This window comes from Typopeltis vanoorti, chromosome 5 (assembly GCF_054136105.1).
Source record: "Typopeltis vanoorti isolate ZY-2024b chromosome 5, IOZ_Tvanoo_1.0, whole genome shotgun sequence".
NCBI lineage: Eukaryota > Metazoa > Arthropoda > Arachnida > Uropygi > Thelyphonidae > Typopeltis > Typopeltis vanoorti.
The window spans coordinates 132,062,364-132,081,346 of record NC_143553.1 but is presented as its reverse complement, the minus strand read 5'-3'; the positions used below and the strand labels follow the sequence as shown (position 1 = coordinate 132,081,346).

General features: G+C 38.8%; 1 protein-coding gene across 2 annotated transcripts in view; it reads right to left on the bottom strand.

Moving 5' to 3' along the window:
- Idh3b (isocitrate dehydrogenase [NAD] subunit beta, mitochondrial) overlaps positions 1-18,983 on the bottom strand; it is a 148,551-nt gene that overhangs the window by 89,703 nt on the left and 39,865 nt on the right. The gene's annotated exons all lie outside the window — the stretch shown is intronic.

Sequence of the window (18,983 nt, the reverse complement as noted above, 5' to 3'; positions counted from 1 at the left end):
TAAGTGAATGGAATGCAAAAGTGGGAGAAAAAAAGGATTGAAGAATTACTGGAAAAATTGGTTTAGGACTGAAGGAATGAATCAGGAGAACGAAAGTTGGAATTTTGTGTTGAGAATAGTTGTTTTATTGCACACATTTGCTTTCAACAACATAAAAGAAGACTGTACAGAAGAATGGACTTCACCTAATGGTGCATACAGAAATCAGATAGATTATACTGTTGCCAGTAGAAGATGGAGAAGTACTATCCAAGCAGCAAAAACATTACCTGGTGTTTTTCATTATCTGTGGGGCAGATAATGAATTACTAATAGCTGAAGTTAAATTGAAATTAAGAGCTAAGAAAAAAAAAACAAAAGGATAGTATCAGATTTGATTTAAATCATATAAATGAAGCAAGTAGAAGTCGGAAATAAATTAAAAAGTTTGGAGAAGACAGGAAGAGAATTAGAAGAACTGTGGAAAGAAACAAGAATGTATAGTCATAGAAGCAGCAAAGAAGACTAAGTAAAGCAACAACTTCAGAAGAAGCTATTCAAATAGCAGAGGAAAGAAGAAAAATGAAACTTCAGAGAAACAAAGAAAGGGTTAGACAAGTGAGTATTACTCTGGACGTGGATTTACAGAGACAGGCCAGGAAAGATAAGGAAAAATACCTAAACAAAAGGTGCAAGTGTAAAATTTTATACGAATAACGATGTTTCATGTTCATTTTACAAGTTTTGTCTAAAGATAAATAAATAAATATATATAAATATATATATAGAATAGTCACTGCCTGTAAACTTAGCAAAAATCTTTTGTATGTAATAATTTCATTAAGAAACTGTGTTAAACCAAATGTGTGACGGATGAAGTGTGACATCATCACATCCCCATGTTAGCACAATTCCATATATGGTATTGTTGAGTGTCATGATATACGTATGATGCAAAATCCAGGGCATATGTAAGCTCTCGCATCTCAAAGGAGAGGTCCTAAGGTTCTTCCAGTCCAGTTCCTTCCCTGAGTCCACTGCCATGTGAAGTTTTGCTGTCTGTTGCTGGAATGTCCTCGTGTTGGAAAGTCTGCACAGGTCGCCACAGAGAGCCAATTGGAGATAGCACTCACTGAATGGCTGATGCCACCACGCTGCTAGTTAATGGACTCTGAAGGTTAAAGATTATTTAAAGAATCACTGGAAAAGGCAGTTATGTTGGGAAAGATTGAGGGAATGAGAAGAAGAGGAAAATTACAAAAGAGTTGGATGGACAACACAAAAGTACTTACCAGCTTTGCCCTATTAATGCATTGCATAAACTCGGGCCATTTCTCATTTGCAGGAAAAATATATAGACAAATCAGTGGCCTAGCTATGGGCAGCCTGTTATCTCCAGTGTTAGCCAATATATTTCTAGAAGACTTTGAAGAAAGAGCTATTTCAAGCGCAACATTAAAACCCAAACTGTGCCTGCGATACATGGATGATATCTTCCTCATCTGGGAATATAGTCTAGAGGAGTTACAAACCTTCCTAGATCATTTGAATAATCGCCACCAGAACATCAAATTCACATCAGAACTCGAGATGAATAGCGTACTCGCCTTTTTGGATTTAAAGATCACTAGGTTGCCTGATTTTTTGATTGAAATTTTCGATTTTTTGTAAAACTACTCACACAGATAGATACTTACATGCCTCCTCTCATCACTTCCCTCTGCAGAAACTTGGTATTATTTCGACTCTGGCCCATCAGCCGAGATCTCTTATTTAAAAGAAGAAGTTCTTCAAATAGAACTTGACCACCTCAAAAGCACATTCTTGAACAACAGCTATTCATCTCGAAGCATCACTAAACGTAGTGGTGAGCTATAAGGGGCTCGCGTGAGCCCTTTGTTACATTTTTCTTAAATTTGCGAGCCCCTTGTTCTTCTTATTTACTTTTTTATTTTTTCAAATAAAAATTTTTTTTTAAACATATTAAGTGACAAACTCATACAGTAAACTAACAAAAGTTGAAACAATAATTTGGAATTATTGTTTCAACTCCTCTATAATGAATGCACCCAAGTTTAAAAATAAAATAAGCGCATGCGCTATCTTTACCCTTCTCCTTTCTGGTAGTCAATCATATGGTAAAACCGTTAGCCAATCAAATGTTTTATAAAAGATTTCATTCTTACTATATTTTGATAGTTAAAAAAGGTTTTTCTTATGTAAGATAAATTAACACAGTTGATTATGTGCAAATATTTCATGTTTAGATCATGAAATATTTGTTTCAAAATGATAGCCTTTAGAGGTTAATTATCCTCCCATACTTCTTGATTAGAATTTGTACACAAGCTGTATTAATAAAAGTTTTTGTGTGAAATATTGCTTTTTTTTTTTTTTTTTGCCCGACGATGCAAGCCCTTTGTTAAAATTTCCATAGCTCACCACTGACTAAACATCTATATCCACATCTCCAACCGTGGCAAGAAGATAACTCCAATCCTATTACACACATTCAATTGCCATTTGTAAGCTCTCTATCACCAAAACTGGCGAAATTATGAAGAAATTTAACATTAAAACTTACTTCACCACCCTACCAAAACTTTGTTCTTTCCTGAGTCAACCCAAACAAAAACACAACCAACTTCAGTTTCCAGAAGTTTACAAAATCATCTGCAGCTGCAGTAAACCATATTACAGACAAACCGATAAATCTGTCTCACTATGTCTTGAGGAACATCAACGTGACATCTCTTACAAGAGAACTCATACAAGTGCCTGCTTCAGTCATGTTTCGCTGCTAACTCTAATCTAGAAGAGCGCCAACACCAGATAGAGAGGAATCTTATGACCACTATCTATAAATGCGGTGACGAACTAGAGAGACATATCTTAGAATCAAAAGAAATAGTTGTGGACTCACATGAACAATAATTTAAGCTACAGCTTACCTGACTCTCACAGCGCAGCGATTCAGTGGCCACTCACTTATGCCTCACGCTAGACTTGTCATGCGGACACCAGTTCAAATTTGACCGTTGCTATTCCCAATTTGTTTATATGAGAAATCTGTTTTTTAACTTGTTATTTTTTTCAGTTTTTTGTAATTCTTTACACACCTAAAGAAGTCGGCATTCTGATGAAACTAGACGGGTTTTAGTTGGACTCACATGAACAATAATTTAAGCTACAGCTTACCTGACTCTCACAGCGTAGCGATTCAGTGGCCACTCACTTATGCCTCATGCTAGACCTGCCATGCGGACACCAGTTCAAATTTGACCGTTGCTATTCCCAATTTGTTTATATGAGAAATCTATGTTTTTTAACTTGTTATATTTTCCCGTTTTTTGTAATTCTTTACACACCTAAAGAAGTCGGCATTCTGATGAAACTAGTCGGGTTTTAGTTGGACTCATATGAACAATAATTTAAGCTACAGCTTACCTGACTCTCACAGCGCAGCGATTCAGTGGCCACTCACTTATGCCTCACGCTAGACCTGCCATGCGGACACCAGTTCAAATTTGACTGTTGCTATTCCCAATTTGTTTATATGAGTAATCTATGTTTTTTAACTTGTTATTTTTTCCAGTTTTTTGTAATTCTTTACACACCTAAAGAAGTCGGCATTCTGATGAAACTAGTCGGGTTTTATTAAAGTTTTTATCATACCTTCTCGGTATTCCTAGTCAGTATAATTATTTCTTTAAATGTCTAAAAGCCGAGTTAATAGAAGTTATAATATATATATATGTAGAAAGTATTTCTTCTTCTTCTTATTGTGCTATCTTCTATCGAAGGTCAGCGACCATCTTGGCGAACAAACTGTGCTCTTGTGCTAATCTGAGAAGTTGTGCACTGCTCTTTCCTGCCCATGTCTTGATGTTTTCAAACCATGATATTCTTTTTCTTCCTCTAGTTCCTTTGCCACCAATTCTTCCTATCAAAATAGTTTGTAGAAGTTGGTATTTGCTGTTTCTCATGATGTGGCCAAGATGTGATGTTTTTCGTTTCTTGATTATTTGTACAAGATGTTTAGCTTTGCCAATGGATTTTAAGACATCTTCATTGGTAATTTTTTCTGTCCATGATATCTTTAGCATTCTTCTGTATAGCCACATCTCAAAGGCTTCGATTTTCTTGATGGTTGTCGCCTTCAGTGTCCATGTTTCAACTCCATAGAGCAGAATAGACCACACGTAGCATTTCAGCATTCGGCAAAGTATTTCACCTTGGGTATAATAAATGTTAAAGATACCAAGCTATTTTAAACCTGGTTTTACTCCATCTCCCAAGTAAGCAAACAGACAAACAAGTCAAGTTTGCGCCTGCAAGTGTTGCAAGTCTAGCTGATCCTGCACGTAGTGCAGGATCAGGGCAACTCATGGTAAAAATAGAATAAGCTCTGATCACTAATCTTAATATTTACCCTTAATGCAAAGCACATCTCCTGGAGGGATGTATGATGCTTTGTAATAAAGGCAAGGGGCCACTACCCAGACCGGTTTCGACCTTTATTGAGGTCTCATCAGTGGGAGCCGGGCTAGAAATACTAAGATTTCAGTAATACAGAGCTTATAAGTATTTTACCAGAACAAGTTACCATAAGGTGTTTTAACCTTATTAAATAAAAATCTCAGGAGGAGATATAAATGTAGAAAGTATTTTACCTTGGGTATAATAAATGTTAAAGATACTAAGCTATTTGCAGGATCAGCTAGACTTGCAACACCTGCAGGCACAAACTTGACTTGTTTGTCTGTTTGCTTACTTGGGAAATGGAGTAAAACCAGGTTTAAAATAGCTTAGTATCTTTAACATTTATTATACCCAAGGTAAAATACTTTCTACATTTATATCTCCTCCTGAGATTTTTATTTAATAAGGTTAAAACACCTTATGGTAACTTGTTCTGGTAAAATACTTATAAGCTCTGTATTACTAAAATCTTGGTATTTCTAGCCTGGCTCCCACTGATGAGACCTCAATAAAGGTCGAAACCGGTCTGGGTAGTGGCCCCTTGCCTTTAATACAAAGCATCATACACCTCGTCCAGGAGATGTGCTTTGCATTAAGGGTAAATATTAAGATTAATGATCAGAGCTAATTCTATTTTTACCATGAATTGCCTTGGTCTTGCACTACGTGCAGGATCAGCTAGACTTGCAACACTTGCAGGCGTAAACTTGACTTGTTTGTCTGTTTGCCACATCTCAAAGGCTTCGATTTTCTTGATGGTTGTCGCCTTCAGTGTCCATGTTTCAACTCCATAGAGCAGAATAGACCACACGTAGCATTTCAGCATTCGGCAAAGTATTTCACCTTGGGTATAATAAATGTTAAAGATACCAAGCTATTTTAAACCTGGTTTTACTCCATCTCCCAAGTAAGCAAACAGACAAACAAGTCAAGTTTGCGCCTGCAAGTGTTGCAAGTCTAGCTGATCCTGCACGTAGTGCAGGATCAGGGCAACTCATGGTAAAAATAGAATAAGCTCTGATCACTAATCTTAATATTTACCCTTAATGCAAAGCACATCTCCTGGAGGGATGTATGATGCTTTGTAATAAAGGCAAGGGGCCACTACCCAGACCGGTTTCGACCTTTATTGAGGTCTCATCAGTGGGAGCCGGGCTAGAAATACTAAGATTTCAGTAATACAGAGCTTATAAGTATTTTACCAGAACAAGTTACCATAAGGTGTTTTAACCTTATTAAATAAAAATCTCAGGAGGAGATATAAATGTAGAAAGTATTTTACCTTGGGTATAATAAATGTTAAAGATACTAAGCTATTTGCAGGATCAGCTAGACTTGCAACACCTGCAGGCACAAACTTGACTTGTTTGTCTGTTTGCTTACTTGGGAAATGGAGTAAAACCAGGTTTAAAATAGCTTAGTATCTTTAACATTTATTATACCCAAGGTAAAATACTTTCTACATTTATATCTCCTCCTGAGATTTTTATTTAATAAGGTTAAAACACCTTATGGTAACTTGTTCTGGTAAAATACTTATAAGCTCTGTATTACTAAAATCTTGGTATTTCTAGCCTGGCTCCCACTGATGAGACCTCAATAAAGGTCGAAACCGGTCTGGGTAGTGGCCCCTTGCCTTTAATACAAAGCATCATACACCTCGTCCAGGAGATGTGCTTTGCATTAAGGGTAAATATTAAGATTAATGATCAGAGCTAATTCTATTTTTACCATGAATTGCCTTGGTCTTGCACTACGTGCAGGATCAGCTAGACTTGCAACACTTGCAGGCGTAAACTTGACTTGTTTGTCTGTTTGCTTACTTGGGAAATGGAGTAAAACCAGGTTTAAAATAGCTTGGTATCTTTAACATATATATACAGGGTGTCCCAAAATTCACGCAAGAAGTAATTTTGATAGAAAACACAGGTTTTTAATTAAAAATTGTAATTTCTTATTGATTCATAAAGTATACAGTATAGGGTTATGCATGAAATAGCATATCGGGTAAATGGCCTCCACGGCACATATGCACTCTTTTGTTGAAATTTTCCATGATTGTTTTACATAAATGTGGCTGAATTTCATTAATACGGCGCTCAATTTCCTCCTTCAAGGCGTGGGTGGTCGTAGGCTTGTTGGCATAAAGCTTAGACTTCAAAAAACCCCAAAGAAAAAAAGTCCGACAGCGTTAAGTCACATGATCTGGGCGACCAATTCTGATCACCAAAACAGGAAATTCCACGACCAGGAAATGACTCAGTAATTGAATTGTTTCTCGGGCTGTATAGCATGTGGCACCGTCTTGTTGAAACCACATGTCGTCCACATCCATATCTTGCAATTTAGGCACAAAAAACTGGATTGTCATGTCGCGATAGCAAGCACCATTAACTGTTATTGCCTTACCAGCCGCATTTTCGAAGAAGAATGGACCAATGATGCCTCCAGCCCAAAATCGCAATCAAACAGTGACACGTTGTGGATGCATTTTGTTTCTCAACAATCACTTGTGGATTTTCTGGATCCCAAATGCAACAATTTTGTCGATTAACAAAGCCATAAGATGAAAATGAGCCTCATTGCTGAGGATGATTTTGTTCGAAAAATAAGCATCCACTTGTTGTTATTCCATAATCCATTCAACGAACTCTCTTTCGTGTAGCGCTCCATTTTAATAACCCTGAACTGTCAGCTGTCACGCTGCCTTTTTTTCTTGTTGGCAACACTTTACTGTGCAAATCGTGCTAAATTTAAATCTTGCGTGAATTTTCGGACACCCTGTATATATATATGTGTGTGTGTGTGTGTGTGTGTGTGTGCGTGTGTGTGTGCGCGCTAATATGTAAGTTAACTGAGATGGTAAGTGAATAAGATAAAATATCCTAAAAACTCAAGAAGGAAATTGAATGACTATTTAGAAGAATAAGTTCGATATGAATTTAAAAATGACAACACAACACGATACACTGTGAATGAATGAAAATATAAAAGGTTTAAAGATTAAAAATACATGGAAAATAAAAACACAAGAAAAGGATGAATAAATAAAGATGGATGGATGATAGTTTGGATAAAAAGTGAAAAAGATGGTGGAGTTCACTAAAACAGGATAATACACTGAATCTCTAGTCATTTATTATTGGGTGAAGGGATGTGTCTAGAACTTCATTTAAGTCTGTTTCTGGTAATTGTTTTTTGGAGAGTTATATATGGAGTAGATTTTCAAGGAAATTTTCAAGGATTTTCAAAGATTCTCAATGAACAACCTATAGATCGAGTAAAATATTTCAGCTATTTAGCACAGTTTTTAGTGAAGATGGCAAATTAAATATGCAAATGCACAACAGAATAGGCAAAGCCGGTATGGTTGGGGAGCCAAATGAATCAATTTACATGGAATAGGAGAGAAAATACCCAAAACACAAAACTAGCAGTATACAAGACAGTGTTCAAACCAGTTTTTAAGTTAAGGATATGAGAGTTCCAAACTATCGTTTTTCAAGAAATTACAATGCATACTGAATATGAATTATAATAACATTAATACTTCTGATATTTTTGCAAAGTAAAATTGACATCATCGGGGATCACAGAACAATGATATGTGCATGCAGGCACTAACACTAGGTAAATGAGATAAAGAAAGGCAACTAAAGATGAACCTAGAGTCCTAAATGGTGCCCCCTAGTGGACTAAAATGGTTGGTCTTGACTTTTAGGCTGAAGATCTGAATGATGAGTGCTTCGCAAATTTGGAATAGTTTCATGTACCCAAATTTGTTGAGATTTGGAAAGTTTCTCAAGGCTGAGGCAGATTCCAGGAATAGAATCTCATATATGTATCTGCTGCAGTGGAGTAGAATGATCTTCTTCCAGAGTATCCTGGGGTGGGTGCCCAAAGTATGAGTGGCCATAATGGTGGAACTGAATGTAGTCCATGTGTTCAGAAATTTTGATATTTGCTGTCCTGCCTGTTTGGTCATAGTAAGACAGCTTGCAACTACAAGGAACCTGGTAAACACCTGGCAGGTCTAGGGAATGTAGCTAGTCTTTGGTAAAGGAGATAAGGGATGCCACTTTTTTATGTGGTCTGTAAATTATATTTTTGTTAATGTTTCAGATGTGCTCCAGATATATAGAATGGTGATAGATTTTGTGCAATCTCTGTTCTGTAGGGAGCGTTGCAATTATGGTGTTTTAATATTTTTTGGATTTTGTGAGGGTTAGAGCCATTGGCCAAGAACATGTTGAGAATGTGGTAAAGTTCAGTAGTTAGGGCACTGCTATCAGAACTCATCAGTTTTGTCCTGTTATATATGATTTTTATAATCCCATTGACCTGGGGGGGGGGGGAGGTGACTGCGGTGAACATATCTACCAGTATGTGTGGGATTTCTATAGGCAGAGAATGCTAGGGATTCATCAGGCTGGAGTGTAATCAGTGTCTAGGAATGGGGAGACCATTGTTGTTTTCCTTTTCTAAGGTTCACCTTAGATGTTTAGATGTGTTAGGAAAATGTTGAAAGTATCTGGGAAATGTGGCCAAATGGAAAAATTTATTCACGCTCCATACTACATTCCCGTCCTCTATCTATACCTTTGTTCTCCAACAGATGTGCCAATGCTGTACAAAAGAAGACTCAGGCATACCCCAACTGGCTTACATCCAAAACTCCATCTTCCTATACTAAAGCCTGGAATAGCTGCAAGAAAATTATCACCACAGTGAAAACTGATTTTGAAAAAGCTAAAAGCAAGAAGCTCATCTTGCCCAAATGAAAGCCATGCCTTCTGGACTCTAGCTCGAGCTATTGGCCCTAACTTCTGTCTAACATTACTCCCACCATTATTACATGCAGACGGTTGTAATAGTGGTGGGATACTATTGGGAGATTTCTATGGAGGAATGATACTACTGTGTCATCCCCTATAGAAAAAGCCCATGTACTGGCTTCCTACAGCTTAAAATCTTGCATAGCTGATCATGGTAAATGTCCCCCAAATATTCCAAACACCCAATATTCAATGCTGCGTTTGATCTTTCGCAAGAAAAAAGATCAGAAAAATTTTTCTCAAATTCAATGATCTGTGATGTGCAAGATAGGATGCATGAGGAGTGTTTGTCTGGAGGAACAATAGAGAATGTAGCTATGACAATTAAGAGAGGGTGAAAGGATGGATGAGATGATTGTGATGGTAGGCACGAATGACTTGAGAGGCAGTGTAAATCGAGTGGCGAGAGATCTGAGATTCTTGCTTGAAGTTGTGCAAAAGAAAACGCAGAGAGGGAAGATTGTGTGTGTGTTGCCCAGGTATGATAGTGACGAGTTGAGCAGAAGAGCAGCAATACTGAATCACATAACAGCCAGAATGTGTGAGAATTGGAATACGTGGATGCTTGGAGGGCGTTTGAAGACAGAAGGGAACTGTATGCTAAGACTGCTTGCATTTGAATGAGGAAGGACGAAGGCATCTGGAAAGATTGTTGTTTTCTGAATGATTTAGTGTGTCAATGCAGGGAAACTAGAATTCCCAGGGTGGATGGTAGCAGGAATGGCCTTTTGTGGGAATGGGTGCTTGGGTGACAATGTCAAGAAACATTGAGCCCAGGGGGGGTCGAGAGGAGACAATGATAGATATGGAAGCCATGACATTTTTATGCTCTATACTAATGTCAAGAGTATCTGAAATAAAGGAAATCAATTGGTGGCACTGATGGCATCAATCTGGCCAAAGATTATTGGGATCTCTGAGACGTGGTTGACGGAGGATGATGCCAGAATTGAAGTGGCAGGGTACAGCATATTTCAGCAGGATAGGAAAGGAAAACGTGGTGGTGGAGTACTGCTTATGATAAGTGATGACTTATGTCCTCTTAGAGTAGAGGCTTTGGAAGGCAGTTGGTGTGAGGTAGAAATGGTCAAGACAGGATATTTATTGGGGTGTTGCTATAAACCATGGAGCACAGAGGGTGGAGACCAGGAGATGTTTAGGCAGTTGAGCTTGGTAAGTGCAAGAAGAATGGTTGTTATAGGAGATTTTAACTACAGCAGTATAAGCTGGGAATAGGAAATGCAAGTAGTAAGAAGGGGATAGAATTTCTGGAATTCTTGAGGAACAAATGTCTTCGGCAGCATGTGATGGAGGGAACAAGAGGTTCAAGAGTTTTGGATTTGGTTATAGCATCAGAAGAGCTGAAAATAAGTGAGATGACATCTCTCCCACAAGTTGGAGAGAGTGACCATATGGTTTTGACTGACTTGGAAGATGAACAGACATGCAGGTGTATCAAAGAAAAGGGAACATATGTGGAATTATAAGGCGGGTGATTATAGTAGTCTTAGGTATCAACTAGGGGTAGCTCCATGGAGGGAAGAATTGGAAGGCCAGGATATCATTAGTGCTTGGTATTTGTTATTAGTATTTGTTAGCAGCAATAGTAAGCTGTATTCCACAGGTGAAGTGGATACAATTTGGTGTAAAGTGGATGACAAATGATATCAAACAGGAACAGCAGCTGAAAAAGAGATTATGGAAGATATACAAGGAGAGGGGTGGAGGACAAATACACGAAGAATATAAGACGCAGGCCAGGAGAGTGACCAGAATGGTGAGGAAGGCAAAACTGGAATATGAGAAGAGATTGGCACTAAGATCCAAAGAAAATACTAGGGAATTTTTTAGCTATGTGGCCAGTAGGCAGAGAAACGATTGTGAAAGAAAGACATTGCGGGATAAAAACGGGAATAGAGTGACTGATTCAGAGGACATAGTGGAGTTGTTCAATGAGCAATTCATTGGAGTATATCATCCTGGAGGAGGTTTTAATACTAGAGGGATAGGGCAGGATCAGGGTTTAGAGGTGCAAGAGGAGAGTGTGTTCCAAATACTGAGTACTCTGGATACCAATAAAGCTGTTGGACTGGATGGTATTTTACCACGGGTTTTGAGAGAATGTGCTAAAGAACCGACAGCTCCGTTAACCTGGCTTTTCAATAAAAGTATGGCTGAAGGAAAGGTACCCAGGGAATGGAAGGAAGGTAAGATAGTGCCACTGCACCTTAACAGCAGTAGTTGTTAAGATCTTGGAGAAATTAGTGAGGAACTATATACAGCGTTGGGTAGATGAGGGTAATGTTATCTGTGAGAATCAACATGGATTTGTTAAGGGGTGCTCTTGCTTTAGTAATATGATTGTCTTTTATAATAAAGTGACAAGAGCAGTTGATGAGGGAAAGGCATATACTGCCCATTTTTTTTGGATTTTGTAAAGACGTTTGACAGGGTGCCACATGATAAGCTGATATTTAAGTTGCAGCACATGGGTTTAAATGTCGTATTAGTCAAATGGATTCAGGATTGGCTGACTGATAGGTATCAGAGAGTTGTGTATGATGGGGCAATATCAAGGAAGCAGAAGGTTACAAGTAGGGCTCAGTACTGGGACCTGTATCGTTCAATCTTTATATCAATGATATTGTCAATGGATTGCACGGGGACATTCAGTTGTTTGCGGATGATGTGAAGTTGGAAAAGGTTATCAGTAATAGAGCAGATGTGGCAGCCCTGCAAGAGGATTTGAATAAACTAGACAGATGGGCAAATAAATGGGGTAGTCTGTTCATCAATGCAGCAAAATGTCAAGTCTTTAGGTTTGGGATCCATCGATGGGAGGAGCTGTACTGGAAGAGGTAGGGGAGACAAGAGATCTGGGGGTGATGATTGATAGAAAATTGAAATTCAGGGAGCATATTGCAAAGGTGGTGAGGGGAACTCAGAGAATGGCTGCAATACTGAGAAGGACGCTGACCTGCAGAGATAAAAGAGTTATCATTCCGTTGCATAAGGTCCTGATCAGACCACACTTAGGCTATTGTTCTCAGACTTGGCCCCCAGGATTTGAGGGGATAAATTGACTGTGGAAAGGGTAGAGAGGCGGATAACAAAGATGGTTTCAGGACTGTACAAAACGAGTTATGAGGATCGACTGAGGGAATGTGGACTGCAGAGTTTGGTGGATAGAAGAAGGGGAGGTGATATGATTGAGACTTTTAAACTGTTGAGAGGCAGTTACAGGGTACACATTGTAGAGTTCTTTCACTTGCGGGAACAGCAGGAAGGAGCGATGACAAGGGGCCATCCCTGGAAGTTACAAAAGGAAGCTGTGTGCAAGAGGGGTGAGGAGTGGTTTCTTTGCATGGAGGGTGGTTGAACCCTGGATGCATTGCCTGAGAGAGTTGTAGGAGTGGGGATGGTTAATAGGTTCAGGAAGTGGTATGAGAGACTTTGTATTTCTTAAAAACGACCTCCCACAATGAGTCTTTTGACTACATGGAGGCCTGGATGATGATGATGATGATGATAATAATAATAATAAACTGGATACCAAAAAATCTGTGTGTCCTGATGGCATTCCTCCAATTGTTCTAAAGGTATAAATATGCTTGAAAGCTAACTCCCACTTTATGATGCCTATTTACACTTTCTTACTCTATTGGTATCTATTCTGCAGTCTGGAAACTAACTCATATACAACAGATTCCTAAGAAGGGTGACAAATCCTTACCTTCAAACTACTGTCCAATTTTTTGCACCTCAATTCTTTCTAAAGTAATAGAAAGAACCATCAATGGCCAACTCCTACACTACTTTGAAGACATATCGAATAAATGACTAACAGTATGGATTCCATCACTGTTGATGAACAGGGGATCTACTAACCTATGTTACCTATCTCAGGACTAACACCTTGGAAAGATTTGGTGAATCTTGAGTAGTTGCTCTTGTTATCTCCAAAGCTTTCGTTTGGCACAAAAGCCTATTAGGAAAACATCAATCATTTGGTCTTCCCCCTGACTTCTGAAAATGGGTAGTCAGCTTTCTGGCTGGATGCTCACATCTAGTGATGGTGGATGGCTTATTATCTTCTATCTCTGTAACTAATGCTAGGGTCCCACAAGACTCTGTTCTCTCACTACTCTTTTCCTTCTATGGAATAATAAACAATCTATTCCTGCTGACTGCCAATTCAGTACACAGTTTGCCTAATAACAACATAGTATACTCCTCCTTTTCTATAAATTAAACATGCCAAGAAATTATATTCTTAGTTTCATCCTTTATCCAAGTGTAAGCAAACAAAGTTTGTGCATGAAGTCACTTCATGACTGGACTACTTGTATATAGAGGCTAATGACTTCACATCAATTGGCTTAGTATTTTTAGTATTTAATTAACCTCAGTATTTAATTGCCATAGAAAAAGTAGTCCAGCCGTGAAGTGACTTCATGCACAAACTTTGTTGGTTACACTTGGATAACGGATGAAACGAAGAATATAAATTCTTGATATCTTTAATTTATAGTATAACCAAGTAAAAAACTTTTACCACCTATCTCTAATCCAAAGTATTTTAGTAACAAGGTGTGACACCTAGCTACTTGTATATGGAAATATGAATTCTGCATTACTTCATCCTTGGTATCACTACTGGATCTGGCTTCCACTGATGAGACATACTGGCACATTTGTTTATGGATTTTTGGCAGCAGCCCATATATCCAGGTATGGGGAGGGGATCTACAATTATATGGTTTTAGTTTGTCGGTGACCTCCACAGGCCCAGCCAAAAAGGTCACCTTTTTAAGGAGCCTGTGAAGTGTTTTCATCTTTGTACTGATAGTATTAGTCTAAAAGATGGTAGGCAGAGCAATCTCTATGTAAAGAGGCAAGCTTACTTAAGTTGGAAAACACTCATCTTCAGCTTACCCATTTTAGCTCACTGGGGGGGGGAGTTCTTTAGGGCCTGTGAACACACATTATTCTGCGATTCCTGATAATGGTAATGTAACACTATCGAAATATCAGAAATATTAATTAAAGTTATTATAATTAATATTCAGTATATGTTGTAATTTCATAAAAAATAATAGTTATGAATAGCAAATGTATAAGTCTTTCTACCAGAAGGATCTGAGAGTTGGATTTAAAATAAAGCACTTGATCAAAGACTAGAGAACACAGATATCAAAGTTCTAAGAAAAATTAGAGGATTGAACAGATGCCGTCATTAGCAGAATCATATTAAAAATGAAGATATTAGGAAAGACTTAACATTCAAGAATGTGTGAGCAGAGCTAATCTAAGATGGTCATCATTATCATCAAATTCCTGCCATGTACCCTCAAGGGGGTGTACAGGATATGATAGTACTACATGAAAAATTTACATTATTACTAACTTCCTATCTACAATTTTCCTCCAAATCAGTCTTTTATATGTCAAGACTCCAACATTATCAGATCTTATATTTCTATCGTCTAAAACACTTTGTACCGTATCAATCCACCTATATCTTGGTCTTCCTCTGGGTGTTTTTCTGCCAACCTGGCAAAGAACACTTGTTTTGCTAATCTTTCCTCGCCCATTCTGCTTAAGTGATCATACCACTGGAGATTAGCTCTGCTAATGTATTCCTGAATGCTGACAATGCCAAGATCTTTCCTAATATCCTCGTTTTTAATATGATATTGTCATTGATGCTATCTGTTCACGCCTCCAATCTTTCTCAGGACTATCATATCTGCAGTCTCTAGTCTTTGGTCAAGTGCCGACTAATTTCTCTCTTATTCCAAATGAACTTATTATTATTATTATTCAGGCCTCCAAGGAGTCAAAAGACTCATTGAGGGAGGTCCTTCCTAAGACAAAGTCTGTCAAGACTCATCGAGGGGAGGTCCTCCCCCCCCGAGAAACACAAAGTCTATCATACCACTCTTTAAACTAACTGACCGTTCTCGCTCCCACCAATCCATCAGGCAATGCAATCCACGGCTTAACCACCCTCCACACAAAGAAACCACTCCTTACTCTCTTGCTCACAGTTTCCTTTCGTAACTTCCAGGGATGGCCTCTTGTCATCACTCCTTCCCGCTGTTCAACCAAGCGAAAGAACTCCCCAGTGTCAACCCTGTAATCACCTCTCAACAGTTTAAAAGTCTCAATCATATCACCTCTCTTTCTTCTATCCACCAAACTCTGCAGTCCACATTCCCTCAGCCGATCCTCATAACTATCCTTGTACAGTCCTGAAACCATCTTTGTCATCCGTCTTTGTATAATTTCCACAGTTAATTTATCCCCTTCAAATCCTGGGGACCAAATCTGAGAACAATAGTCCAAGTGTGGTCTGATAAGAGACTTATACATCGGAATGATAACCCTCTTATCTCTGCAGGTCAGTGTCCTTCTCATAATAGCAGCAATCCTCTGTGTTGCCTTCACCACCTTTGCAATATGTCCCCTAAACTTCAGGTTTCTATCAATCATCAACCCCAGATCTCGTCTCCCCTCCTTCCTACAGTATAACTCCTCCCATAGAGTAAGCAGCATCCCATCGATGTTTCTCAAACCTCAAGACCTTACATTTTGCTGCATTAAACTGACATCCCCATTCATATGCCCATCTGTCTAGCTTATTTAAATCCTCTTGCAGGGCTACCACATCTGCACTATTACTAATAATCCTTCCCAGCTTCGCATCATCCGCAAACAACTGAATATCCCCCTGCAATCCACTGGCTATGTCATTGATATAAAGGTTAAACAATATAGGTCCTAGTACTGAGCCCTGTGGGACCCCACTTGTAACCCTCTGCCTCCTGGAAACTGTTCCACCATACACAACTCTCTGATACCTATCAGACAGCCAATCCTGAATCCAGTTGACCAATCTGACATCCAGACCCATGTGCTGCAACTTAAATATCAGCTTATCATGTGGCACCCTGTCAAATGCCTTCGCCAAGTCTAAGAAAATTGCAGTATATGCCTTTCCCTCATCTAATGTTCTTGTAACTTTATTATAAAAGGCAAGCATATTGCTAATCAAGAGCGTCCTTTCACAAATCCATGTTGATTCTCACAGATAACATTACCCTCATCTGCCCAATGCTGTATACGGTCCCTCACTACTTTCTCCAAGATCTTAACAACTACTGATGACACACAGACTGGCCTATAATTAGACATTTCCAGTCTGTTACCAATCTTATGCAATGGCACTATCTTACCTTCCTTCCATTCCCTGGGCACCTTTGCCAAAGCCAGACTTTCATTGAAAAGCCACGTTAAAGGCACTGCCAACTCCCGGGCACATTCTCTCAAAACTCGTGGTGAAATACCATCCAGTCCCACAGCTTTACTGACATCCAGAGTACTCAGTATCTGAAACACACTCTCCTCCTGTACCTCCAGACCCCGAACCCGTCCTATCCCTCTAGCATTAAAACTGACTCCTTTAGGATGAAATACTCCAATAAAGTGTTCTTTGAACAATTCCACTATGTCCTCTGCATCAGTCACTCTATACCCATTTTTATCCCACAATATCATTCTTCCACAGTCATTTCTCCTCCTACTGGCCACATAGCTAAAAAATTCCCTAGGATTTTCTTTGGATCTTAGGGCCAATCTCCTCTCATATTCCAGTTTCGCTTTCCTTACCACTAGTCACTCTTCTGGCCTGTGTCTTATATTCCTCATGCATCTCTTCACCTGTCTCCTTATATCTCTTCCATATCCTCTTTTTCGCATGCAATTCCTGTTTAATATTGTTTGTCATCCACTTTACTCCAAATTGCATCCTCTTCTTCACTCATGGTATACAACTTACCATTGCTGATAACAAATATTCTTTCACAATTTCCCACGCACTAGTGATATCCCGGCCTTACAATTCCTCCCTCCATGAAACTTCCCGAAGTTGATGTCTAAGACTATTATAATCACCTGCCTTATAATTCCACATAAATTCCCGTCTCTTTGATACTCCTGCATGTCTATTCATTTTCCAAGTCAACACCATATGGTCACTCTCTCCAACTGGTGGGAGAGACGTCAACTGAGTTATTATCAATTCTTCTGATGCTATAACCAAATCCAAAACTTTTGAACCTCTTGTTCCCTCTGTTACATGTTGCCTAAGACATTTGTCCCTCAAGAATTCTAGAAATTCCATTCCCCTATTGCTACATGCATCTTCCTCTCTCCAATTTATACTACTGAAGTTAAAATCTCCCATAACAATCATTCTTCTTGCACTTGCCAAACTTAGCTGTCTAAACATCTCCTGGTCCCCATCCTCTGTGCACCTGGGTCTGTAGCAACGCCCCACTAAATATCCTGTCTTGCCTACCTCTACCTCACACCATACGCTCTGAAAATCATTTGTCTCACTTCCTTCCAAATTCTCCACTCATAGAGGACATAGGTCATCACTTATCATAAGCAGTATCCCACCACCACGCTTTCCCCTCCTATCCTGACGAAAAATGCTATACCCAACGACTTCTATTCCTGTTGTTATATCCCCTTCTGTCAACCACATCTCAGTGATCGCAATAATTTTTTGCCAGGCTGATGCTATCTGCGCCACCAATTCCTCTCCCTTATTTCGGATACTCCTGGCATTAGTATAAAGCATATAAATGCCATTGTTTCTATACCCAGCATTATCCCTTCTAGACTCCACTGGGCTCAGTGGAGTCTAGAAGGGATAATGCTGGGTATAGAGATGCTGGGCTTATTTAATTGACTGCCTACCATACCAGCTTTATTGATTCTGTTGTCTATTTCCATATTTAATTTACCATCTTCACTAAAAATCGTGCCTAAGTAACTGAAATGTTTTACTTGTTCCACAGGTTCTCCGTTCACAATGCAGTTGATATTTTCAACAATTCTGCCTGTTTTCATTGTCTTTGTCTTTTTACTGCTGACCTTCAAACCATATCTATTACAACAGTTATTCAATTTAGTCAGGCAATCTTGTAGAATTGTAGCAGATTTATTTAGAAGTATAACATTGTTCGCAGTCAGCAGAGCTGACATTAACAACTTCAATTTTGATATCAGGTTTAATACCACTTTCCTTCATAATGTGATCCATATAGATAATGAATAACAGAGGGTATAATGTACATCCTTGTCTGACGCCAGATTTAACATTAAACCATCTTTCTGTAATTCCTTCAATTCTAACTGCTGACTTACAACTCAAATAAAGACTATGTATTGTTTGATATAATCCCCCACTGACACCATATAACTGTAGCATATTGAATAGCTTCTCTCTCTTGGCACCTTGTCATATACCTTTTCCAGATCGACAAAACTTAAATACAGATCTTTGTTATATTCCCATGATTTGTCAACTATTTGTCGTAAAGTGAAGATCAGATCGTGACAGCCTCTATTTGGCCTGAGTCCAGTTTGTTCTTCACACAAGCTTTTCTTCCACAATTCTTCTCCACCTTTTCTCAAGTATACTGGCAAAAATTTTACCAGGAACACTCAGTAGGGAAATACCTCTGTAATTCTCACATTGTTTTACTTCCCTTTTCATGCATGGGTACTATGAGAGCTTTACTCCAATCATCGGGAATTCGTCCGTCTGTCCAGGCCTTCTGAACTATGCAGTGCAGCCACTGTAAGACTGTTATACCACCATACTTCAGCATT